We start from the raw sequence: 9,102 nt of genomic DNA, 5'->3' as shown, positions 1-9,102 counted from the left end.
CGATGCCTACATGGCTGGGGTCACTTGAGCCCAGTTTCTCTCCTGCCCAGGCAGGGGGTCGGACTTGAAGATCTACAAGGTCCCTTCCGACCCTACTTCTATGATTCTATGAAGTCCTTTCACATGACCTGGCTCACCTTCCAGGAGCTCCTGGATCAACTCCACCTTCTCCTGGAGCAACAGGGCACCACCATGTGGTAGTCCCTCTCCACAGACACCTGGCTGGCCATTACCCTACTCAAACTGGCTATGCCTACCAGCCTTTGCTACATTAGACATCGCTTCAGTGTGGGCAAGATTATCACAGGAGAGGCCGTCCTGGAGATGTGCAGCACCCTCTTGAACATACTGGGGCACACTGCTCTGTGTGCATGACACCCTGGCGGTGGTGGCAAGGTTCCATGCCTTGGGCCTCCCCCACAGTGAATTATGGCCCTGGACTGGGCCCACGTCCCCATCACTTGCACGCGCCGTGGTGACCACCCCTACTATAGCTGGCAAGGCTTCCACTCTGTCATGCTCCAGGCTGTTGTTCACCACCACAGCACCTTCACAAACTTGAGCACCAGCTGAGCAGGCAGTGCCCATGATGCCCATGTCTTCTGCAACTCCACCCTGGCAGCCCTGGTGGAGAGCGTGTGTTTTGCGCTGAGGGTGCTTGATCTCCAACTGGGCGCAGCAGTAGTCCCACCCCTCCTCATTGGGAACCCATCTACCTACCTGCTCCTTCCCTGGCTCATGCAGCCCTACACCAGCCATCTGGACCCCTGCCAGGAACACTTCAACCACTGCCTAGGCCAGAAACACGCCCTGGTGTAGTGAACCTTTGGGCACCTGAAGGAATGCTGGCATACTCTCACTGCCCACCTTGAGATCTCCAAGGCAAACATCCCCTAGGTCATTGTTGTATCTTGCATGCTGCGTAATATCTGCAAGGTCCGGGGAGAGCTGTTTCATGATGACTGAGCAGAGGAGGTGCAGAGAGTAAAGAACACCTGGCACTGGGAGTGCCATCTGCAGTAGCAACAGCAGCAGTTGTTCCCACCCCACCCCTGCCCCCACCGAGGCCCCGGGACAGCTGCACACCCACCAATGGGGGCCCGGGTACTGAGTGCAAGAGGCACTGGCTGAACACGTCCTCCTGCACTCTCTGCTGTGAACAGCTGCCCGCAGACCCCTGCCCCACCGCACAGCCCCAGCACCACGCTCACTGGACAGTTCTCAGAAAAGCTCTTTATTCCCCTCCACAGAAACAGACACCCCTATCTCCCACACAACAGAGCCTGTCCTCTAAACCCACCCTCCCCACAGTGCCCCTCCACCACCCACCCCACCAACCACCAATAAAACACCCTCTTCCCTGTGCAGACTATTTACAACGTGTGCTGTATGTATGTGCCCTCCAGAGATGTGGACTGTAGCATGGTGGCACATAAGAAGCAGACCCCAGGGCCAAGCACCCAGCACCCTGGCCTCTGGCTGCTCCCCCATGGGTGTGCATGCCACAGCAAGACCAGCAGGTGGGGGGGCTCACCTGGGGCGGTGATGGTGGGTACTGCTCTGCCAGCATGCCCATCTCCCCCTCCTGCAGCCAGTGGGTCAGGTCAGCAGGGCCTGTGCATGGTCCTGGTCCTACTACAGGTAGCTCCTGCTCTGTAGCCACATGGAGTAGTGGGGTTGGACCAGGAGGGGTGGGGGGAGTGGTGCTGGGTGGTGGGGAACCCAAGGTAAGGGCCGAGGGAGGGGCTCCTGGCTGGTGGAGGCACCGCTGCACCTCAACCCAGACCCATGGTGGGGGCCTGCTGCTTGGCAGCAGGTGGCTGCCAGGGGGCAGGCAGGGCTAGGGCTGGGGACAGGACAGTGGGTGGCATGAAGGTGACCACCAGGGCCATGACTCTGTTCAGCACCTGGTGGTCTTCCTCCATTGCCTCTACTTCCCTGGCCACCAGGACAGCCTGCCGTTCCAGGGCCTGCACATGTTGCTCCTCCAAGGCCAACAGCCTCCCCCACAACTCCTGGTTCACTCAGTCTCTGGCCTTCTCATGCCAGTCCCTGGCCTCCTTGCACCAATCCTTCCCCTCCTTACCTTCTCCACCCACCAAGCCCTTAAGTCTGCCAGGTGCTCCTCAGCTGTGGTGACCAGCTGGTCCAGCAGCCAAGTCCAGTCATGTGTTCAGCACTGCTGGAGCCGGTGCATCTGCAAGGCCCCAGCTGAGGCTGCAGGTAACCCTGATGGAACATCCCAGCCGCCAACTGGTGCCTCTCTGCTGCATGCAGCTGTAGGGACTACAGAGCCGGGAGAAAGAGTTTGTTTGTGAGAGTTTGCAACATTTCTGAGAATCTCCCTGCCTGCCTACAGCCCCACCACCACCATGCCAAGGCCTAATCAGCAACAGCAAAACTGCAAAGTGGCCCTCCAGCCAAAAAATTTGCCCATCCCTGTCACAGGGAGAGAGAGATCTTGAGTCTGAGGTTACATACCTAACTATTGTGTATAATGGCTCCCAATGAACCTGTCCTCCCTAACATGTTGAATCCCCTTTTTTCTTTTTTGGTATCTACAACAACCTGTGGCAGAAAGTTCCACAAATGCATTAAGTCATCTTAATTAAGTAATCTGGCCACTACTGCTGTAAACCACTTCCTCTGATTTGATTTAAACCTTCTGCTGGAGAATTTCATTAGGTGCTCCTAGCTCTTGTATTATGAGACACAGCAAAAGATCATTCTCCAGTCCACTTTTTCCACACCATTTATAGGCTTCTATCCTATTCCACCAGTCAGTTCCTTCCCGTGCTGAAGAATCCCAGCACTGTGGAAGCAGTATGGATATGCCCTCAAACTCACTAGGTGCCTCATGAAAGTTTCCCAGGTGCCTACAATTCTACTTTTGCTTGTGCCCCACCCCCAGCTCCCACCTAAGTCCCACTGAGATCCAGAAACGAAGTCTCCCTGGGCACGTCTACACGAGATGCTATGATGCAGTAGCAACAAGCTACTGTGCCATAGCTCATTGCTACCATGCAGTAGTGTTGCCAGGCATTAACCATGTGGTGATACTACAGTACAGTAGTAATGAGCTACTGAGCAATAGCTCTTTGCTACTGCGCAGTAATGTCAGGAAAAAAACGTATGGTGATGGTACTGCACAGTAACATTGGTACTAAAGTATTAAATGACTGTACAGTAGCAAAGGCACAGTCCACCACACATGTAGACATGGCCCCTGTGTCTTATTTACCTAAGGGGCCCAGTCCAGTAGATGTGCTTAGAACATGTCTAACATACATTGGTCAGGATCGTGCTCCTGCCCTGCCCTCTTTTTTATTGAATAATTTAGTGGATACAATTCTAACCCAGGAAGTGGGAGACCTGACATGGGCCTGAGCTCTAGGCCCATGTCTCCCACCTGCCAGCAGAGTGAAGCCTGGGAAAACCCCTCCCCCTCTTTCCTAGTGAAGCTGTGCCCCTGTGTCAGAAAAAAATACAGGGGTCAAAAAGACAGAGCGCTATTAGGGAGCATTACTCTGTAGCCTTGTGGTCAGGCTCTTCAGCTGGGATGCCACAGTCCTGGCTTCCAGTCTTTGCTCCCTAGACTGTTTATGCATTGTACATTTTAGACAGGCATTAGATTTAATGCAGGCATAATCCTGATAGCACAGAGTTAGTTCTGTGGGCCATAATCTAGCCACTACTGCTGTAAATGACTGATTGCAGGAAGGTTTATATCATGAATGTCAGACGAGAGAACTCAATGTGCCTAAATTGGGGCTGTCTGACTTCAAATCAGCTGGGGGCCACATGCCCCATGGGCTGCACCAACAGGGGCTGCATATTATGGATACACCAAGAGCAGGGGCCACAGGCTGCAAGCCTCAGTTGCAGGTGGGTGCTCCCCCTCCCTGCCTGCTGCCCTGCATGCACACATGGTCACTCCCTCACCCAGGGTTGGCTCACAATTTTTTGGGGCCCCCTTCAAGAAATAGGATTGGGGCCCCCTGCCGCAAAGAAGCTTTCAGCGGCGAGCGGAGTGAGCAGCCGAAGAAGCCGGGGGCAGCGGCAGCGGGGGGTGGCGAGTGGCCAGACGCAGGAGGCCCCTTAGCTGTGGGGTCCCCTGTGACCACAGGTTTCTCAGTATAGGACGGGCCAGCCCTGCCCTCACCCTGCTGTATCATGTGTGGGGGTAGATACTTTCCAACCCCATTGCACCCCACCTCACCTTCAGATCCTGATGATGTCAGGTCACAGCTCCTTCCCTTTGCCTCTCTTGCCTATCTGGCTCCATAGTGAAGTGAGTTTGCTCAAAATAGTTAACGCCTTGTCAGGGCTGTTGGGGATGATTCAGTGTTTAAGTCTCCCAGAAATTAATGTTAATCTCTCATTTATTCAGATTGGCCTTCAAGGTGTCCTTGAATCTCTTCTTTTTTCCACCTCTAGAGTGGTGACCATTAGTGAGCTGGGAGTACAGAATCTATTTTGGAAGCCAGTTATCAGGCATCTTTATGACTTCTTGTCCAATGGAGTTGGTGCCATATAAACATGGCTTTGATGCTGGTGAAATTTGTTTGAGTCAGAGTGCTTGCATTTTTCTTCTGTTCTTCCAGGTGAGATGGAGGATTTTCTGAAGACATCATGGATGCTAACATTCCAAAGCTTTCAGGTGTTTCTGATATGTTGTCCAGGTTTCACATTCATACAACAAGGTTGGGATGACAACAGCTAGGTAGATGAGAAGTTTGGTTTGGATCCTGATGTCATGATCATTGAACATACAATTTCAGAGATGTCCAAAGGCAGCACTGGCAGATTTTGTCTAGTGCTGATCATCATCATCTATGTTTATTTTTTGGGAAAGGTGGCCACCCAGGGAAGGGAAATGCTCAACATTCTCCAAGGATTTCCTTCTAATTGTAATATGTGAGGGAGCAGCTGGTTGGTTTGAGACAGGTTAATAAAGTATCTTGGTTTTTGTGAAGTTGACAGTGAGTCCAAGCATTTCACATGCTTCACAGAAGCAGTCAAGAGTGACCAAGAGCTCTTCAACTGAATGGGTGCACACAACACAATCAACAGTGTACTGAAAATCAGTAACAGAGGTGTTGGTTATCTTGGCATTCAAGCATAACTGGTTGATGTTAAAGAGATTCCTGTCCATGTGATACTGGATGCTGACTCCAGATGGAAGTCTATCAGCAATGAGATGAAGAATAGTTGTGGTGTAGATGGAAAAAAGAGACAATGCAATTATGCATCCTTGCTTAACTCCCATTCTAATGGTGAAGGGGTCTGTTTCCAAGCCACTGCTTAGGATGGTTGCTGTCATGTTGTTGTGAAGAAGTCTGATAATGGTAACAAATTTTGGCAGGCATCCAAATTTTATCACAATCTTCCACAGGGCCTCTCTATTGATTACATCAAAGACCTTAGTCAGGTGAGTGAAGGCCATGTAAAGATCTCCATATTGCTCACAGCACTTTCCCTGCAGCTGTCTATCAACAAAGATCATGTCTATTGTACCTCTGAATGGTCTAATACCACATTGAGACTCAGATAGAATCTCTTCGGTGAATGGAATGAGTCTCCTGAGGATGATGCTCCTTGGCAATGATACTGCATCTCCCATCAGATCCTAGGAGTGTAAATCAGTCCTTATAGCTACTAACAGACTTGCAAGCTGTAAAATACACCTTATTTGGTTATGAGAGTAAGACTAATATAGCCATCAAATGAAATGGTCCATTACACACACATACTTAATATAACAGAAGCAAAATTAATTTTTATCATAGTTGTTACTGTATTTCATGGTGTTAAGTCAAGTTTTGAAGCCCAATTTTTAACTCGTAAAATTCAACCTAAACTTATACACCATATCACTGTCCCCTGTGAATGGCACTGGACTCGGTGCTCAACTTATACTGGCCCCTGCATGCCCTCAGTGCAGGCCAGGCACCCAGTGGGTGGACACATGTCACAGCGCTGCTCACAGGGGATGGGGCTAGGCTCAGTGCTTGGCTGGTGCAGACTCATCCCCTGCAAGTGGCACTGCCTGGGTCGCCTCAACCAAGCACTGAGCCCAGCACCACTCACAGGGGATAGGACCATGCCAACCGAGTGCTTAGCCTGGCCTTGTCTGCTGCAAGCGACGCTAGTGTGCTAAGCCCAGCCCCATTCCCTGCGAGTGATGCTGGGCTCAGTGCTCAGTTGGCATGGCTGGACTTGGTGCTCAGCAGCGCTGCTTGCAGCAGATGGGGCTGGGCTCAGTGCTCGGCTGGCACAGCCCAGGCAGTGCCACCTGCAGGGGATGGGGCCGTGCCAGACGAGCACTGAGCCTGGCCCCAGCCCCATCACCTGTGAGCAGCACTAGGTTTGGTGCTTGGCTGGTGTGGCCCCATCCCCTGTGAGTGGCACTGCCTGGGCCACGCCAACCAAGCACAGAGCCTGGCACCACTCGCAAAGGATGAGGCTGGGCTCGGTGCTTGGCAGCACTGCTCACAGTAGACAGGGTCAGGCTCAGTGCTCTGCTGGCATGGCCCCATCCCCTGCAAGCAGCGCTGGGCTCAGTGCTCAGTTGGCACAGCTCAGGCAGCACCACTTGGAGGGGATGGGGCCATTCCGGCTGAGCGCCAAGCCTGGCCCCATCCCCTGAGAGAGGTGCTGTAGCATGTGTCCACCCCCTGGGTACTTGGCCTACTGTAAGGGCACGCAGGGGTCAGTATAAGTCAACCCCATATTTTTGATCCAAAAAATTAGAAATTTCATAGATCCGGTGTGAAGTGCAGACACCAACTGCAGAAACTTCCTCAGCCTGACAAAGGGTTTTTAAACCCAAAAGCTTGCTTAACATTTTTTCCCCAACTATTTAAGTTGGTCTAATAAAAGATATCAGATTCACTCAAAGAACCTTGTCTACCTACATCAGCCTAACTTTTTGGAAATGTTAAATGGGGAAAAGAAAAATGGGGTCGATTTCTACACTGTATCAACCTATATGCTATGAAATACAATAAGTAAAGGGGTATGTACTATAACCTATTCCAGTTGTTCAAAAGTCACCTATGCAGAACATTAGATTCCCCTCCCCACCTTGAACCAACAGTGAACTTCTGTTTGGTTGAGGGGATCATTGCAACTCAGAACACTTCCTGCAAAGCTCTCAGTTACAGCAGGGAGCTGCACTTCTGTCAGCTTCCTATAGTGCCCTCTCCCTTTTTTTCTCCCCTCTTCCCTACCCTTGGTATACTAATCACTGCTTTCTATTTAGCAGATCTGCTTCCTGCAGTCCCTTCACAGCATCTGCTTAGTAAAGCTTATGTTATACAACTCTGACTAGTTAGTCTATAAAGCTGCAAATATATCATGCCTTCTGACCATCTTCAGACTAACATGGCTAACTACCTGTCTGTTCAGCATAACCATATCTTATCACTGTTTTCAAACAGGACTTTGTATTGGAATGAGGCCATAGTTGTAAATGAAAATAAACTAGCTAAACAATGTTGATATTTGTGCCTCAGGGATAACACTAGTTTGTTGGTGGTCAGTAATTACCAGAATGCCTATTACCATTTGCTCTCATTTTGACAGGGTGTTGCAGTCCCAGGAGAGATGGGATCCAGCTTCAAAATTTGGATCTAGATTTCTGACACACCATACTTCTAAGGATCAGCTCCAATCTTCTGCCTCAGTCAACAATAAAGATAGGAATCAACTCTTTTAGGGTACTTAAGTGCTTTCAATGGGAATTAGCTACCTAAATACCTTTAAAAATCTGACCCCAGTTTGAAAAAAAAAAACACCAAACATCTCAATCTGTATTTGATTTTGAACCCCCATGATCTGCAGGGATACCCAGATTAGGCATTTTTATATAGACTCACTTTGAGTATCCAGGAAAAAGCAGTGGTATTTTAAGCTAAAGAGGCCTTTAAAATGGTTAAACTTGGGAATGCATAAGGTAACTTACCCAGAATGTTTGTTCCTTGTTTGTTTTAGCCAGTCTCAATGAATGACTTATGGACAGTATCCCATATAACTCTTTCTGCCATTCTGTGAAATGCTTTCCATGTTTATAGAACATTAAGTCTGCCGGCTAGCCCCACACAAGCACCTTTGTGCACCAACCAGCCCCTCCATAGCACATTGAGCCCAATCAGAGCAGCCCCAAGCTAGCAGGCTGACAGTCCGTGTCCCCCCACCTCCCCAGCCCCTCTGCCAACTGGGGCTGCTGCAATCCAGCTCAGTGTGTTGTGCTCTGGGCACACATGTACACCATGCACCTGGGAGCTTCCTGCGAGTAATAATCGTCAGAGTAATAAGCAATCCGCTTATTGCTGCTCCGTAATGGCACATGTAGATGTGCCAAGTGAGTAGCAATTTAGAGTGCCCAATTTGCTACACTTAAAGAGAATGAGTTTTCATGGGTGCTGTCAAACACGTGCCCTAATATTAATCCCCAAACTCACTAATCACTAAAAAAAACTGTTAATCCTAACATCTTAGGACAGGAGCTGTCTTTTAGTAGACCCTAAATTCATAAAAAATAATATAAGGCTTATGGCACATAATCTGTTCATTGTGACTTTTCATTGAAAGCTCTGTGCATCTGTGTGTATGACAAAAAGAATGTATGAATCTAGCCGTGTGTACTAGAGGACTGAGGGTGGGAAAGAATTTTTTGAGTGAAGGTTTTGTTGTTGTTGTTGTTGCTTTAAATCAGGTACAAAATGTTACTGCCGGAACAGTGTCCTTTTGTTCTCTAGCCCCTACCCAGGCCTAGATTTAATAACATATTGTGAAAAAGAAACGATCTTATTTGACTTTCTTCAATATATTCTGTATCATTTGTTAGAAACTATGATGGAAAAGAATCAAATTCCTTAATAATTAAATACCAGCTCTATAACGCTCAGCTGACATAACTAGTCTCCAGGGCCTCAGCAACAGACCTCCATTAAAGTACCGACAGTACTAAAGAAAAGGCTTTACTCAAAATGTTTTGTGGTTCTCTTTAAAAATGTGGTCTTAACATGACCATTTTATCCCAACAACACATATTAAGAGAAGAAAAATGTAAAAAATGTTGTTTTTCATTCTCCAATA

The sequence above is a fragment of the Alligator sinensis genome, unplaced genomic scaffold (genome assembly GCF_000455745.1).
Source record: "Alligator sinensis unplaced genomic scaffold, ASM45574v1 scaffold15_1, whole genome shotgun sequence".
In the NCBI taxonomy this organism is placed as follows: domain Eukaryota; kingdom Metazoa; phylum Chordata; order Crocodylia; family Alligatoridae; genus Alligator; species Alligator sinensis.
This window is presented reverse-complemented; position numbering follows the sequence as displayed.